The following is a 17,461-nucleotide window of genomic DNA, read 5'->3' on the forward strand; positions in this document are numbered from 1 at the left end:
AGTACATGACAGACAAACTACGTTGCTCGTTAACTTACACGCCAGCACTAAGTACGCCTACATAGATAGATATATAGATCTAGGGCGCTCCATATATATATGTGGTGCTTTTTACACTTAATGGTGATGAAAAGCATGCCAGTTGCATTGCTTTTTCTCTTATACCCTACAACTACATACACGTATACAGATCTAGAGTGCTCCATAGGAGGTGGTTTGTACGTCAAGACAGATCATATATACCATACGGGACTATAAATTAACACGGCCCAAGGTGAGGGCCACACCGCAACGCACTACACAGACAGGCGTAAATTGATCCATAAGATAACCTTACTAAGAGGTGTGTGACGGGCTAGGCAGCCATGTTCTTCTCCTCCACAAAGATGTGTAGTGTCGCCACCATCGTCATGGTGCTGGCCCTGACGCTCTCGCTCCAGGGCGCCGTTGCCGCCGGTGGCCGCCTCTTCTCCAACTCCGGTTGGGACGGTTGTCCGCCCGGCACGACACGGAGATGCACTGGTCCGCCTGCTCATTGCTTGTGCGTACCAAGTCTCCGACTCGTGGATCGCCAAGGCATGATGGCGATGCACAAGAAGAAGGGCCTGGTGCTGACCCAGCGGCCGTGCCCGGGACACCAAGTGTGGGTGTGCGAGATGGGGAGATGCTTCTGCGAGTACTAGCGATAAGTTAAGGGTCAGCAGCATCCATCCGTGCTTGCATTGCCAGAAAACCTCTATGCACAGACAAGTGTGCCGTCTGAACTTTATCTCTATATATGCATACCAATGAATAAATAAGGGCCGCTGCTATATATCTGCAGGCCATTTGCTTTTAGCACGCAGCCTACTGGCCCTTTCCCCTTTAAGAGGCCTACAAGTATCTCTAGATCGATGATTTTTCTAGGGTAACAAGAGTTATACTCCCTCCATTCCTAAATATAAGCCTTTTAAAAGATTTCACTAAGAACCTACGTACGAAATCTCCCCTAATAATAAAGCAATTAACGCTTCTGTTGTACGTCATAAAAACTACCCTCAAAGTTGACCCAAATTACCATTATGCCACCCATAAGTAAGGAAAACGATTCTTTTTTTATCTGTCAAATCCGCTGTCTCACATGATTCTTAAAGCCCGAGATCCTCATCTATCATAATCATGTTTCTGGCGTAGTGGCTTGAGCGCCTTCCTTCCACCAACGAGGGCTGGGTTCGAACCTCCATTCCAACAATCTTTTCTCCCTCTTTTTCTAGAACCTTTTCTCTCTTTATTAACAGCATTCAACACATTTTTTCTCCCTTTTTTTAGAACCTTTTCTCTCTTTATTAACAGCAAGGATGCACCTCTTCTTCCTCTTTTTTTAGGAACCTTTTCTCTCTTTATTAGCAGCAAGGATGCACCTCTTCTTCCTCTTTTTTTAGGAACCTTTTCTCTCTTTATTAGCAGCAAGGATGCACCTCTTTTTTTCATGTTACGTAATCCCACCTTGCTCTTTTATACAGATTTCGATCAGTATATATAGGATCACATGTTTCCTGAAATATCAACAAGAAGCCTAAATAACTACAGCGGGAAGGTGCATTTAAAGGATAAACAGAAAATTATCCCCTGTCTCGTGGGGCTGAATTTCAGATGCGTACATCGGGGATGTTCCAACGGACGCGGAGGAGCTCACTGTTTCCTAGGACTAGGGTCTAATGTTTTATTTGTATATGCTCCCGGTGCAACGCATGGGCTCTTTTGCTAGTAAAATGAATGAATTTACACTCTAAAGTATGTTTATATACATCCGTATGTAATCATTAGTAAAACCTTTAGAAAGACTTATATTTAGAAAGGGGGGGAGTAGATCATAAAATTTATACAATTAGAAACTTGAGATATTTTACTTCCCTGTTGTTATAATTTATGTGATGTACAATTTGCATTGCGTTGGTTGAATTGGCGATCTAGGGATACACATAGGCCATTTAAAGTGGGAAGGACGAGGGAGTATATATATAAAAGTTGACATATAAATGACGCGGCCACTCACTGATCTGAGAATATATTTATTTATATGTTGGCATGGCGTCTTTATATGTCGTCTTGTTTGGGATAAACAAAAGAGACATTATTTCTACCAAGGTGGAGATAGCAAGCTAGCAGTACAGATCTTGATGCAATATTACATGGCCCACATAAAGGGGTGCTTGCATGGGAGCTCACAAAATCTACTATTTACTCCCCTTGCGCAAAACTGCTCAAACAAGATTACAAATAAGATTTGTCGGGGCAGCTCATACAACAGTTGAAGCAGAGTTCCAATTTCACTGCACATCAGCAACACTGTATTTGCAGCTCCTAGCATTCATCATTCATATCCCACTGAGCGTAATCACAACTGTGCGCGGAGTAGCGTAATCACGATGTTCACAGAGCCATATACCCTGGAAATAAAAAATAGAATCATCAAGATTAGGTAGCAAATATAATGCCGAGGTTGGGCCCTGAGTACTAGCAGGTGTTACCCAAACTTCCCACATAAGAGGCGGGTGTTGGAAAAAGAATTGGATCAGATACCTGATTTGGTAAAGTAAAATCATGGCAAATGTCACTCGGATATGGACATAGGTGTCATAGTACGATTTGGTTCAGGTGTTCGACTCGGCGATAAAAATACGAACGCACATGCCTGAATATGGCATAGATGGGATATTGGGTCTTATGCACTAAATATACCCAGGTGTTGGTAACAAAATTGGATTCAGGTACCCGATTTGGCAAAAATAAAATCATGACAAATGTTACTCGGGTATGCACATAGGTGACGTAGTACAACTCGGGTTCAGGTGTTGACTAGACGATAAAATTTAGAACGCAGATGCCTGAATAACATTTTGGTTGCTGCTAATACTGACATTATGTCTTGGGTGGTTGACACCCAAATAAAACATTACGCACAGACTTAAGAGTCAAGTTTAAACTCATATATGGCATAAATGGATACTGCTCTTATGCACTGAATATACCACTTCCTATAGTTCTGTCACAAGTATATCATTTATCTAAAAACTAAATATTCTACTGTATGTTCAATCGAGCCTATCAAGAAAATAGAACCTTAAATACTGAGAGTAGATGCATCGAAGATGATTATACTACAGTATTAGTAATCGTGTACCAAAAGATGGCCCCTTTTTGTGAGTAAAATGTCTTTACTCACCTGCCAAGTTCCCATGTTGAGACGCCCATCAGTGATAGGAATTCTGAAGACAAAGGAAAAATGTCACTGATTTGTTTTGGACGAAGGCACTCATATTTTGTAAATGAGAAACATTAGGGAGGGAAGACATACGTCAAGGCACAGCCAAACATTGATGATTTGATATGTGCTGGCATGTCATCAGATCCTGCAATCAGAATCTGAGTATTAGTAGGTGATTTACTCATGTAAATTATGGTTTCTGCTTGTCAAGTCAATAAACAGCTCAGGCAGTCTTGTAATTCATTTGCAAGATCTGAATAATTTTGAAAATACAGAACGGAAAGTAAAAAACTAGACTTCAGTCTTAGAGAACTAATGGAGCATTGCTTAAGGTGCAACAGTATACATGACAATATAATTTAATTTTTTTAATAAGAACACTGTAACAAGGAAGACCAACGGACAACCATATCAGGGTTCAGACCCTAACCTTCAATGGTGTGCCTCCATGGAGCAGATGGGCCCTGATTACAATCAGACAGAGATTAGGAGACCAATCTAATGAGATACCCTTGAACAGAAACAAAAAAAAAACACATCGTTCACCTCTGGGACAATTCGACTAAGGAATGTTTCAGTGTCAGTTTGGACATCGGGGTCGTAGTTCTCATTAAGAGTGAGTGAAGCGCTCGTGTGGTGCACTGCAGAGCATATATAAACCTTTCACTATTTTAAAAAACAATGGAAACTGCATTCTAATAACATACCATCACCAGATACTCTCACTTCACTCAAAACTAAACAAATGACAGCATGAGTTTTATGGATACATTCTAACATCACGAATTTCAAGTTCTGCTGTCGATTAACTGTACATTTTGTGCACTCGTTTTTTTTTTGTTCCTGCAATTCATAAACCACTTGAAACCTTCAATATCTAGCTACTAATTTGACCTAAGGACAGCCAAGAACCCTTACAGCGGAGCAAAATGCTCCATACAGTCGCAAATTTCTCCATGTTTCACTACGCCCTAACATGTGGTCTGAGGTCCACTTGTAAACCCGAATGTGATGCTTTCCCAACTCCACTTGGAGCAATTCTTATAGTTCCGAGACAGTTTACTCATCTTAAAAGCTTTGAAATCTGCTTGTAAAGTTAGTTACCACGATAAACATTTTTTTATATCAGAGCTTCCAATGCAAACCAACATTTACCCAACACAAAATTATCCTCCCTGATTGTCTGCCAAGAAAACATAAAACTGCATCACTTACAGAAGAGATGCGCCAGGCCGCACTTGAACTCGGAGAGGTCGCTCCTGATCGCGTGCATGATCTGCAGAACGGCCAAGAAGCAATCACCGTCACCAATTGAAATTTGTTACCCATACCAGAGTCCAAAGATACAGAGGCATGGCAGCGGCAAAGCTGTAGGAACGAGAGGCGGGGGGAGGTCGGCCCAACCTTGTGGGTGATGATGTGGCAGCCGCGGCGCTGCGGCGGGATGACGACCGTCGTCTGGGCCCAGCGGGGGGCGGCCACGGGTGCGGGCGCCGCGGAGGAGGCGGAGGCGGCGGCGGCGGCGACGAGCTCGCACCGGACGGCGGACCGGGCGGCGCGGCGCGGCCGGACGGAGGAGCCGGAGCCGGTGGGGAGGCAGAGGGGGGAGGAGGATGGGCGGCGCGAGCGCCGGGGCGGTCGCTGCCGCTTGCATGGTCGGACTCGGCGGCGGCGGCGGCGGCGGCGGCCGGGGAATCGGGAGGCGGGGAGTGGCGCGAGAGAGCGTGTGGTGGCCTGCAGCGGTTGTTTTTTCTCCTCTCTTTCTTTTCTTGTCCCCTTTGTTTTGTGTGGGTCTGAGTTTTATTGCTGGGTGATTTTTTTCTGGGTAAATCAGCCAACCAATTTGTAAATGTTAAATCAAGATTTTTTTCCCTTTCATTTCTTTTCTAATCCAGATATGGACATCCCGAAAGAGCACGACCGAAGACCATCCACCGCCGTATCATTTGTCGCCCACGCGACCAAGATGCACAACCGCTTCCTCCCATGAACAACTTTGCTCTTCTCTTGCCACCAGTTTGATCGTCAGCGGGGGGGGGGGGGGGGGGGGGGGGGGGGGGGGGGGGGTCGCCGGATCGTACGTACGACATGAGTAGCAATAGTCTAAGACTAGTTTGCTTAGGATTTCAGTCGTCCATAATTTCTTCTCTATCGATGGCAATGGCGCACGATGACAACGACCTCATCCGAAAGATTACTGGTTCAGCACATGATGGGTGGTTGACGGATAGCCGCTTCGGGTCTCCTCTTCGACGATGTCGTTTGAGGACAGCGGAGTCGTGGACCGAAGAGCGTGGGGATGATCCCCGGTCGACGAGCCACAAAGCCTCGGGTCGCGTGGCGACCCGTTTCATCGACTCACGACGCAGCTTTGTCTGTTATGGCATTTCTTTGGTTATAGGCAAGTTGGTGCCTCCCCTCTGTCTGTCAAAGCTTTGGCCAAGACGGCGTACGGCGACGACCGTTGGTTGTTTTGCATTTAGGTCTCCCAAATTTATTGTTTTATTTGTCGTGGGGTCCTTTCTACAAGGTGTTGTGTGAGTGATTTTTTAATTTTCTCTAGATCATAGTTACGTGTGGGTTTGTAATTCAATATTGAATAAATTGTTGTGATTGAAAATGAGAGAGATGTAAATGGAAAACAACTATCCACTTTATTCTTGATGATGAACTTTATATGACAGGGAAAGGCGGTTTCCGCATATGTCGGTTCCCGCATCGTGCTTGCGGTTCCCGCATCGTGCGTGCGGTTACAAGTAGGGATTAACTTAATTAATTACATAATTAATTAAACTCTAACACTCCCCCTAATCTCTACTTGTCCTTGAACGTGTTCATCATCTTGTAATAATCTCCTCCAAAAACCCTGTGGGAAAAATATAAGGAGTGGTGTAGTATATGCAGCTAAAACTCCTTCAAACCCTGTGGGAAAATAAGGAGAAAATGATACCGCATATAATGGTTATTGCCTCTGTTAACTCCATATGAAATGCATCCATATAATAAGAGGACAATAAACATGTCGTATATACTTTTCCTAAAAACCCCGGTGGGGAAAACAGATAGTATGACATGTGTTCTTATGTTGATATTACCTCATTAAAAACCTTGATGAGAACCTCTAGAGTAAACTCATAAAGGGAAAAGAGTGTAATATGAGGCTTTGAACAGGAACAGTTTAAGAAGATACTCCCCCTGACTCTTGCAAATCTCGGAGCCGTCGCATACCAATTCCATGAAGGTATTTATGGAATGTTGAAGCTGGTAGAGACTTTGTGAAAAGATCAGATTATCACATGACTTGACTTGCAAGATGTTGATTTCACCACTCTTCTGGAGTTCATGGGGATAAACCAACTTAGGGGCAATATGCTTAGTGACATTGCTCTTTATGTATCCTGTTTGCATCTGTGCAACACAAGCCGCATTATCTTCATAGATAATGGTAGGTGATTCGATAGAACCAATTCCACATGACTGTTGTATGTGGTTTATCATTCTGCGAAGCCACGTGCATTCACGTGATGCTTCATATAAAGCAATTATCTCAGAATGATTGGTAGATGTTGCAACAAGGGTCTGTTTCGAAGACTTCCATGATATAGCAGTTCCACCATGTAGGAATACAAAGCCGGTCTGCGATCTGGCATTATGGGGATCAGATAAATAGCCAACATCTGTATATCCAATTATACCAGAGTCCAGTTTTTCCTGGAATTGAAAGTATAGACCAAGATCCTTTGTGCCTTGGAGATACCGAAAGACATTCTTGACTCCCGACCAATGGCGTTTGGTGGGAGCTGTGCTGTGTCTAGCAAGTAGATTTACTGCAAATGCAATATCGGGTCTTGTGCAATTTGCAAGATACATAAGCGCTCCAATAGCACTGAGATATGGAACCTCGGGTCCGCAAAATCTCTTCACCATCATCCCTTGGTCTGAATGGATCTTTCTCTACGTCAAGAGATCGAACCACCATGGCAGTTTTAGATGGGTAGGATTTGTCCATATTGAATTTCTCCAATATTTTCTGGATATAGGCAGCTTGGTGTACCATTATTCCTGAGGTAAGGTGCTCGAGTTGGAGACCCAAGCAAAATTTGGTTTGACCCAAATCCTTCATCTCAAATTCCATCTTTAGGTGATTGCGTGCTTTATCAATATCTGGTGCATTGCCGATGATGTTGAGATCATCAACATACACAGAAATGATGCAAAATCCTGTAGAGGACTTCTTGATGAAGACACATGGGCAATCATCACTATTGGAGTAACCTTTCTGAAGAAGGAACTCACTTAGTCGGTTGTACCACATCCGCCCCGACTGTTTTAAGCCATACAATGACTTATTCAACTTTACACAATATATGTTGCGTTTTGCATTGTTACTCGGGACAGAGATACCGTCAGGAACCTTCATATATATGTCCGAATCTAGTGACCCGTAAAGATATGCGGTCACGACGTCCATCAACTGCATGGATAGACGATTTTGTACTGCCATTGATATAAGGTATCGGAAAGTTGTTCCACTCATTACTGGAGAGTATGTCTCATTGAAATCAATGCCGGGTTTCTGCGTAAAACCTTGTGCTACGAGCCTTGCTTTATATCTCACCACCTCATTGTTCTCATTCCGTTTTCGGAGGAAAACCCATTTGAATCCCACAGGGAAAACATTGGGAGGTGTAGGTATTGCTTCAGTGAATACCTTCCTTTTGTTAAGCGAGGCAATTTCTGCTTGGATTGCATCCTTCCATTTAGGCCAGTCGGAGCGCCTTTGGCACTCGACGATAGACTTTGGATCATGATCAGTGATAAGGATATCTGCAATCTTTTCAGCAAAATATATGTCGACAGTCGTAGACTTGCGGTCAAATGATTCTCCAGAATCAACATAGTTGATGGAAATTTCTTGCACCCCTAGAGACTCTTCGTTATTTCCCAATACGATTGAGTCTAGGTGTTCCGATGTTCCAGCTAGTTTGTGCACACTGGAGCTGGGTTGTGAAGGTTGCCCTTCTATTGGATGTAAACTACCCATAAGGTGTTCATCAACGTTGAGTTGACTTGCATTTACTGATTTTGAGGATTTTCTCCTCTCTGTCCTTTGCTGCTTGCGAGAAGCAGGTTCCGGGTCAGCGGCCGTACTACTCCCCCTCTTTTTAGGAACAGGGAGTTGAGTGGTTTCAGTTGGTACCTCCACTCTTTCGGGCGCATTCCTGGCTGGAATCAAGGATTTTGTAACACCTTTTAGATCAGTAAATGAATCTGGCAGATTATTTGCAAGATGTTGCAAATTAATAATTTTCCGAACTTGTAGTTCGGTCTCTTGAGTACGTGGATCAGAGGTTGAAATGGCAATGGCATTCCAATCAATTTCCGGGCATTCTTTCTGGTACTTGAAATCTCCCCCTAATGCCGGAAAATGTTCCTCGTCAAAAATGCAATCAGCGTGACGAGCTGTGAATAAATCCCCAGTAAGGGGTTCCAGGTATTTGATAATCGACGGTGATTTGTACCCCACATAGATCCCAAGTTTCCTGTGTGGGCCCATGGATGTCCGCTGTGGTGGTGAGATTGGGACGTACGTAGCACATCCGAACTTACGCAGATGGGAAATGCTGGGAGGATTTTCCACGTACCAATTGCAGAGGGGAAGTACTGTGATATGCACTAGGTCGCAACTTGGATTAAGTCAGCAGCGTGTAAAATTGCATGACCCCAACACGAAGTTGGCAAGCTGTAATTCATTAACAAAGGTCTTGCAATGAGTTTGATCCTTTTAATTAGAGATTCAGCCAAACCATTTTGCGTATGGACGTATGGGACAGAGTGCTGAACTTCTATCCCCAAGGCCATGCAATAGTCATTGAAAGCACGTGAGGAGAATTCTGCAGCATTGTCCATGCGAATTGATTTAATCCGATTATCTGGATAATGGGCCTGTAACTTAATTACTTCCCGCATTATCTTGGCAAATGCATGGTTTCGTGTGGATAGAAGGCACACGTGTGACCATCGTGTAGATGCGTCAATCAGAACCATGAAATACCGAAATGGTCCAGATAATGGTTGGATAGGACCACAAATGTCACCTTGAATGCGTTCAAGGAACTGAAGCGGTTCAGCTTGTATTTTAAGGTGTGATGGCCTCAAAATTAGTTTCCCTGTGGCGCAGGATGTGCACACAAAGTCTGATGACTGAGGAAACTTTGACTCAAGCAAATTATGACCAATGGAATTGCTAGTAATTTTCCTCATCATCCCAACACTGGGGTGGCCAAGGCGATCATGCCAAGTTTGGAATGCATTAACATTCTGAAAAATTACCTTGTAAGCAACATGTTCTACGGGCTTGATGTACATATAGTACAGTCCGGACGATAGTGAAGGAATTCTTTCAAGTACTTGCTTGCCATATCCGTAATCTTTTGTGAAGAATAGAAACTCTTCTTTGTTGTCCTGATGAGTTTCAATGTGAAAACCATTTTTACGGATATCTCGAAAACTGATGAGGGTACGGGATGAATCGGGATATAGCAAGGCATCCTCAATTGTCACCTGTGTACCACCTGGGAGGGTAAATATGGCACGTCCAGTGCCAACAATTACCGTATCGCGTCCAGCGATTGTCAAAATATCTCCATTCATCTTTTTCAGAGTCTGAAAATATTTCAACTCCCTCAGAATGGAGTTTGTGGTAGCACTGTCCACAAGGCATAATTCCTCTTCCATCGGATTGTCCCCGTAGAAAGCTATATATAAAAATGAGGAATTTTCAATAAGAAAACCTTATTTCAATACATAGAATACAATCTTATTATATCAAAGTGCTGATACAATATATAAATGACAACAATACTTATGTTCTATTACAATCATCACACATGGATATGATTTATTTAATAAATCGATCACTAAGGAGATAATGGGACTAATCGAAGTCTCCAAACATGTCGGTTGAGGCGTACTCAACCATCATGTTCTCCGTGTCTGTAGGATCCTCTGATGTATGGAGTGTCATGGTGTTGCTAGATCCGGGAGGAACTTCTTGCGAACTACCAACTCCATTGGTGCCATCTGGATGAATGTTGAAGTTGGCTTCAAACCTTTTCCCGTGAGGTACTTTGCGTCCCTTAGATTGCTGATACAGAATTGCCAGATGCTTCGGGGTCTTGCACTTATTGGTAGGATGCGTGTAGCATCCACACTTGTCACAAAGCTTAGTTTTATCAATCTTGGGCTTTGCGGTTGCCTTTCCCACGGTCCGAGTTTCCAGGCTTTCTGTTCCGGTTGCGCTTGCGTTACCCTTGAAGTTCGATGGCTTGCCATGGGACGCACCATCAAACTTTCGTTTTGTTCACGACGTTCATATGAACTTCAGGCAGAGGTTGGGAACCAACCGGACGCTGAGAACCATTCTTAGCAAGTAGTTCATCATGCTTTTCAGCCTGAAGTAGGATATGAATGAGGTCGGAATAGACTTGGTAGTCACGAGCGCGGTACTGTTGCTGGAGGACCCTTTCAGATGGGAGCATAGTAGACATAGTTTTTTCTATTTTTTCCGCATCGGTAGGTTCCTTCCCGCAAAAGCGTAATTTGGAACTTATCTTATGAACCTCGTGATTGTATGCCCCGATGGATTTGAAATCCTGGAGTCGGATATGCGTCCAATCATGGAGTGCTTCCGGCAGGACAACTGCCTTTTGCTGTTCATACCTCGTCTTGAGGGCCTGAAACAGAGTAAGTGGGGATTCCTCCTCCAAATATTCAGATTTGAGATCTGGATGGATATGGTGCCTTATGATGTATAAGGCGGCATATTTCTGTTCATCTCTCAACGGTGTGACTCCATCCGGAAGAGGATCTTCCGGAGTCTGGATTGCACGCACTAATCCACGGGATGCAAGAGCGATCTTGATGTCCATGGCCCAGGTAGGATAGTTGTGGCCATTGAGGTCGAGTGCATCGAACTCTCTTCCAGCCATTAGTTACCTACATGGGTAAACCAGAGATTATTGATTTACACCGTGGTAAATAAAAACCTTCATGGTTACGTTGTATTGAACGTTGCAAAATTAATGTTAACTTCAAGAAATGGCTTGAAATCATTAGTGTGACTTTCAAATTGTTAAGTTTGACACATTGTAGATACGCCCCAAAAGAAAATTCGGGGTCCGTCTCTCAGAACTAGAGAGTATAATCTGATAAAAATCAGTAGATACTCATGTTTCTAGTACCTTGTGTCATAACTTAATAAAATGTATGGGAGGGCACAATATTAAGCAATCATCATATCAATATGATAGAATGTAGGCTTAATCGTAGTGGCGATAATCTGCTATGCAGTAGATCAAATCACTACTGTGTGGTCCCAAAACATCAATTTGAAAGAAAAACACTTTGAAATTTTGCATATCAACTCATGCTCGTATTAAGCCAAAAGCTCAATTGAGACGAGGGGTTGATTTTTATTTGTAAGAAATTTAAAATCTCAATTACAAATAATACGGGTAATAAATCTCAACATGTAGCAAATATGGAAATATATATTACATCACATATATGCTGGAATACAAAGTACTCTACAGAAATTAAAACAGGAATTAAGCAAGATCTAAACAGGGATTAGTCTACTGCTAGATCTACTGTTGATGCTACTGGAATTAACCTAAAACAGATATCAAATAGTACTAGTATACTACTGCTAGACCACGTGTGCTCTGTTAGATATTTCCAACACCGCAGTACACAGGCATCTATTTATTTCACCAGAGGATAAGGCAGCGCTCAGTCACTACGATTAAGCCTCAGCTAGTACACATGCACCGAGAGCAAGAATAGCTAGTACACATGCATCCATTCATTTCACCAGAGCAAGAACAACCAGTGCGCCATGGAGGGCTGCTCGTGCTGCACCGCAGCTTTCACCGGTGACGGGCTAGTGTGCTTCCGCCGCGCACATCCTCCTCTTCGTCGGAAGACCCGCTCGGGTGCAGAGAGCCAGGCGAGGCGCCGTTCGCGAGCCCCAGGGCAGCCGGGCTCCAGGAGCCAGCGCGCGGGGCGCGGCTGCTCGACGGAGAGCCCGCCGCCGCGAGGCCGAAGGGCATCAGCCGGCGGCGCGTCGGAGGGGTCGCTGGCGTCGGGGACGGCAGGCGCGGGCGCGGGGGCGAAGCCAGCGCTGCAGACTGCAGGCGCAAGCGTGGGTGCGCAGCCGGCGCCGCGGGCGCGATGGCGTCGACGGCCGCCGCGCAGGAAAAGCTGCGGGCAACGGAGCCAAAGCCGGAGGCGCAGGCGCCGGCGCGGGGCACGGACGCGCAGGCGGAGGCGCCGGTCAGCGCGGGGGCGGAGGCGCCGAACTCGAAGTTGGAGGCGCCGCTCGGCCCGGGGGCGGAGTAACCGCTCGCGAAAATGGAGGCGCCGCTTGGCGCGGGGGCGGAGTAACCGCTCGGCGCGGGGGCGGAGATGGAGGCGCCGCTCGGCGCGTGCGCGGAGGAGCCGCTCCCCATCTCGACAACCGCGGGGGTCGGAGACGGGGGGCGTGGCCCGGCGGCGCTGGTAGAGCCGACCTCGAAGATGGTGACGGGGGCCGGCTCGACGGAGTCCACGGCGGCGACGACGTCGTACCCGTGGAGTGGGCAAACTACCCATCCATGGGCAGAGCACCAAAAACCCGGCGGCCGCGCTCCCTGTGCTGCGTCGGCCCCGAGCATCGGCGGGGCAGGGCCAGCGAGGAGCCAGCCGAGGGCATCCAGTGCGAGCGGGGCTCGGGACTCGGCGCCAACTGCAGGATTCGCACCGCTCAGGGTGCGGGTGCCCAGGCCGTGACGGGTCGCTCGGTAGCCACTGGCGCCGTGGCGGCGGCCGATGTAGCGACCCGCTCCATGGCGTCGACCGTCGAAGCGGCGACGCTCTTCGAACCTGCGGTGGAGAGCAGCAAGGCGGCGACGACGGACGTCGTTCTGCAGCAGGCGACGAAGGTTCGTCGGCATTGAACGAGGCATCCTACCTTTTCTTCCTGTTGATCTCTTCTCCTCGAAGGCACTCTGAAAGAAACAGTGCTGATAACGTGTTGTGATTGAAAATGAGAGAGATGTAAATGGAAAACAACTATCCACTTTATTCTTGATGATGAACTTTATATGACAGGGAAAGGCGGTTTCCGCATATGTCGGTTCCCGCATCGTGCGGTTCCCGCATCGTGCGTGCGGTTACAAGTAGGGATTAACTTAATTAATCATATAATTAATTAAACTCTAACATAAATGACATAATCGCCGCCGCCACGAAGCCCGATGAAGATCGATGGAAATTTGAGTGCTAACATGTCTCCCGTCAGCGTCTCCGTTCCCAGCACCAACCAATCGGCGACTTGCCCAGTGGATGAAAAATGTTAATGGACGAAAAATAAAAATAACAAAGGGAAACAAGTAAGAAAAAAACAAACGAATCAGGATAAACTAAGATATAAATGACCAGATGTACCACAAAAAAATGCCCCGCAAGAAGCTTCTAGAATATCTCAAAAACCGGAAAAAAGAAACAATTGATGTACAGTTAAAATGGGCCGGGCTGCCAGTTCAAAGGGGTATGCGCCGTGTATGCACAAGCCTTTAAACGGGGAGCTCCTGTTCGTCGCATTATCCGGCAAACACATCTCCCTTCGCATAGAGCGTGCCCGACTGATCCGGCCCATTTCGAGTTGAACAAAACGATTTGTGGGGCAAAAAAAGCGAAATAACATTGAGTCTCACAAGCTAGGATTCAAACTACAGACTTCCTGCTTGTGCAGGAGTCCGGCTAACCAGTCCACCTGTTGAATGTTGTTCACATAATGAGCAGACCGAACGAGTATAAAATAATAAATTTCCAGGCGTAAAATAAACATTACTTAAATAATTGCAAACACTGTTTCAAATTTCGAACACTGTAATTAAGTGAGGACTAATTTTAACAAACGTGAACGCATTTCAAAATTTCACATCATATTTTCCAAGTCTGAAGAAATTTTCAACTTCCCGAACATATTTTTTAAATGTTAACATATTTCGAATTTGTAAACCAAACTCGAAAAATGGAACAACGTTTGAAATTATAAACAATTTATATAAGCCTCAAAAATCCAATTTTCAGAACATTTTTTTAAAAGTGAACATTTTTCAAAATTCCAGAACATACTTCAAAATGTGAACATTTTTTAAATAGGTGCAGAAAATTTGAAAACGGGGACAATGTTGTAGATTGAGAAAAACAAATTAGACATAGATCAATTGCAAAATCCTGTGTTTTTTGGAAATGCAAACATTCTCTATATAGGTAAAACATGGAATTGGAACTTTTTTAAAAACATTCAATTTTTAATTGGTTAACAAAAATAATAAACGGAAGGAACTTTTAAATACGTGAACAAAAACTTGGAAACAAGAATATTTTTGGAAATTTCGGAACAATTTAAGAACATCGGAACATTTTTTGAAATCCCGCTCATTATTTGAAAAGTTCTGAAAATACTGAACAAAAAACTTTTTAAACAAATAAGAGCAATTTTTGAAATTCCCAATTTTTTTTAAAAAAAAATGCAAACATTCTTTGAATTATTAACAATTTTCTTGCAAACATGACCATTTTAAAAAGAATAGAACACTTTGAAATAACATTGTTTACAAAACTATAACATCTTCAAAAAAAAGGAAGTATTTTTTTAAAATTCATGAAGATTTCTTAAAATGTGAACATTTTTCCTAATTGCAGAAGAAAAATTGGAGACACGAAATATTTTGAAACTCCTGAATAAAATTTGAAAACCCAAACATTTTTTGAAACTTGTGACCAATTTTTAAAACTCGGATATTTTCTGAAACTCTGGAAAGTATGAAAACATGAACATTTTTTGCAATTCAGGCAACTTGCGAATAATGTTTGAAAACGGGAAAATTTGTTTTCGCGACTGTATATTTCTTCAAAAAGTTGTGATGTTTTTTGAAAAAGAAGAACATTTTTTTAAAATCTTGAACATTTATTGAAAATCCCGAATAGTTTAAAATTAGGAATTGTTTTTGAAAAGCGAAATTTATTTGGAATTTAGAACATTTTATTAGGACAAAGAAAAAAAATTCAAATTTTAAGAAGAATTTTCGAACATGAGCTTAGTTAAAAGATATATAATAACCTTGAAAAAGAAAAAGAAAAAAAGAAAAAAAAAAGACACATATTGTTGCAACAGTCCCCCGACTACACTCCTAATAAATATGTTTCCACTCAATTATGTAGGAACATGTTTCTTCTTTGAACAGAGATATTACACATATATTCCTCTATGGTTCATCATCTATATTTTGGTGACGTTTGGAAATGTCATGGGAACATTGAAAAACAGGAACTTTTTTTCAAAAACATGAAGATTTCTTAAAATGTGAACATTTTTCCAAATTGCAAAACATAAATTAGAGACACGAACATATTTAAAAATTCCTGAATAAAATTTTAAAACACAAACATTTTTTGAAACTTGTGAACAATTTTTGAAACTCGTACATTTTCTAAAACTCTGGAAAGAATGAAAACGTGAACATTTTTCTTAATTTTTGCAATTTGCTAACATTTTTTGAAAACGGGAGCACTTCTTTTAGCGACCGTACATGTTTTGGAAAAACAGGAAAAGAAGAAAAGAAACATGTTGTTGTAACAGTCCCCCGACTACATTCCTAATAAATATGTTTGCAGTCAACTATTTAGGAAAATGTTGCTTCTTTGAGCAGTGATATTACACATATATTCCTCTATGGTTCATCATCTATATTTTAGTGAGGTTTGGAAATGCCCCCCTCCCCCCCCCCCCCCCCGCCCCGGCTTGTCCCCTAGCATAATTAGTGGAACTTGGTTGTCGAGACATCGATAATACAGGGATGAAATCCATTGATCTCTACAATGAATAAGTCTATGACACCTTCTTGAATGAAAGTCGGTTAGACACGGTACACAAAAGAAGGGGGCTCTCACAAAAGAACCATGCAAAAAAAACTCTTCACTTCTTCATGCCCAAGATCAACAGATGACACGGGAGAGTACATCCCAAATAGTAAATGGCGATGGTTCAAACAATTCCTCGTTCAACACTGAGGGAGGAATGATCCGACATTGGGAGGTTGCTCGATGATTTACAACATATGCCTATGTCTAAGAAACTTTTCGGATAACCAAAATATACCTTAGGACAATTAGAAAAAAAGGCACAGCCAAAGGACAACAGTTTAGGTAGTGCATAATTCATTATGGCGGCACACCTGAACTACCACCTTGCTGAGATCATTCACTGATCTAGTTGTAATCCCCGACTGTTGGCACTGATCCGTCGTCAATGCAGCGATCCGCTGATCTGATACGCTGCAGCACACAAAGAGCAAGCAAGAAGGCTACCTGGTGGATGGATACTTCAGGTAGTACTAACACTTGTACGTACGCTGCGGCACAAAGAGCAAACAAGCAGCCTAGTAGCTGGATGAATTTTATCCTGGCTAGCTAGCTTCGATGGAGTCGCCAGAACACACGAGGCTAAAACATACTTGACGCGAGTTGATTGCGAGAGGCTCGTATCGAGCCTTTGATTGTATTGCTTTTATCTTGGTTCAAAGTACAGGGGTATACATGAGTATATATATTGGCTAGCTAGGCTGCCAACTAATCCTAATTCTACTCGGTGATTGACGTGGAAACTTACACGGACTCGTACACGGAAACTAATCCTAGGACGCCGTGGTTATTCCTAACAATCACCCCCCTAAACACGATGTCCTCACTTCACAGCTTCGACACCAATCCTTCGTCGCATCTTCATGAACTTCTGTCGTCCCAAAGATCTGGTTAGGATATCTGCAAGCTGATCGTCGGTGCAAACATAGTTGACATCAATCTTGCTTTCTTCCACGCACTCCCGTAGGTACCGATACCTCGTATCGATGTCTTTGCGTCTATCATGACACACTGGATTCTTCCACAGAGAGTTTGTAGACTTGTCGTCAACATTGAGCACCACTGGTTTCCGTTCCTTACTTGTGAGGTCACCGAGTAGTTTTCCTAGGCACACACCTTGACACACCGCGGTTGCAGCTGCAATATACTCTTCTTCACGGCAGGATAATGCAACCACTTTCTGCTTTTGTGATAGAGAACTCACTATATTTCCTCCCAAGAAATATACCACGCCCGAGGTAC

The 17,461-nt window shown here is 43.6% G+C and overlaps 1 pseudogene across 1 annotated transcript; it reads right to left on the reverse strand.

Moving 5' to 3' along the window:
* Positions 1-2,035: 2,035 nt before the first annotated feature.
* Positions 2,036-4,916, reverse strand: LOC123412008 (annotated as a pseudogene). Its single transcript, XR_006613380.1, has 7 exons — positions 4,652-4,916; positions 4,463-4,523; positions 3,794-3,888; positions 3,678-3,711; positions 3,338-3,392; positions 3,206-3,248; positions 2,036-2,429 (listed from the first exon to the last, which is right to left on the reverse strand). The product of XR_006613380.1 is annotated as a UPF0047 protein YjbQ-like (transcript).
* Positions 4,917-17,461: the final 12,545 nt, after the last annotated feature.

Source organism: Hordeum vulgare, chromosome 7H (genome assembly GCF_904849725.1).
Source record: "Hordeum vulgare subsp. vulgare chromosome 7H, MorexV3_pseudomolecules_assembly, whole genome shotgun sequence".
In the NCBI taxonomy this organism is placed as follows: Eukaryota; Viridiplantae; Streptophyta; class Magnoliopsida; order Poales; family Poaceae; genus Hordeum; species Hordeum vulgare.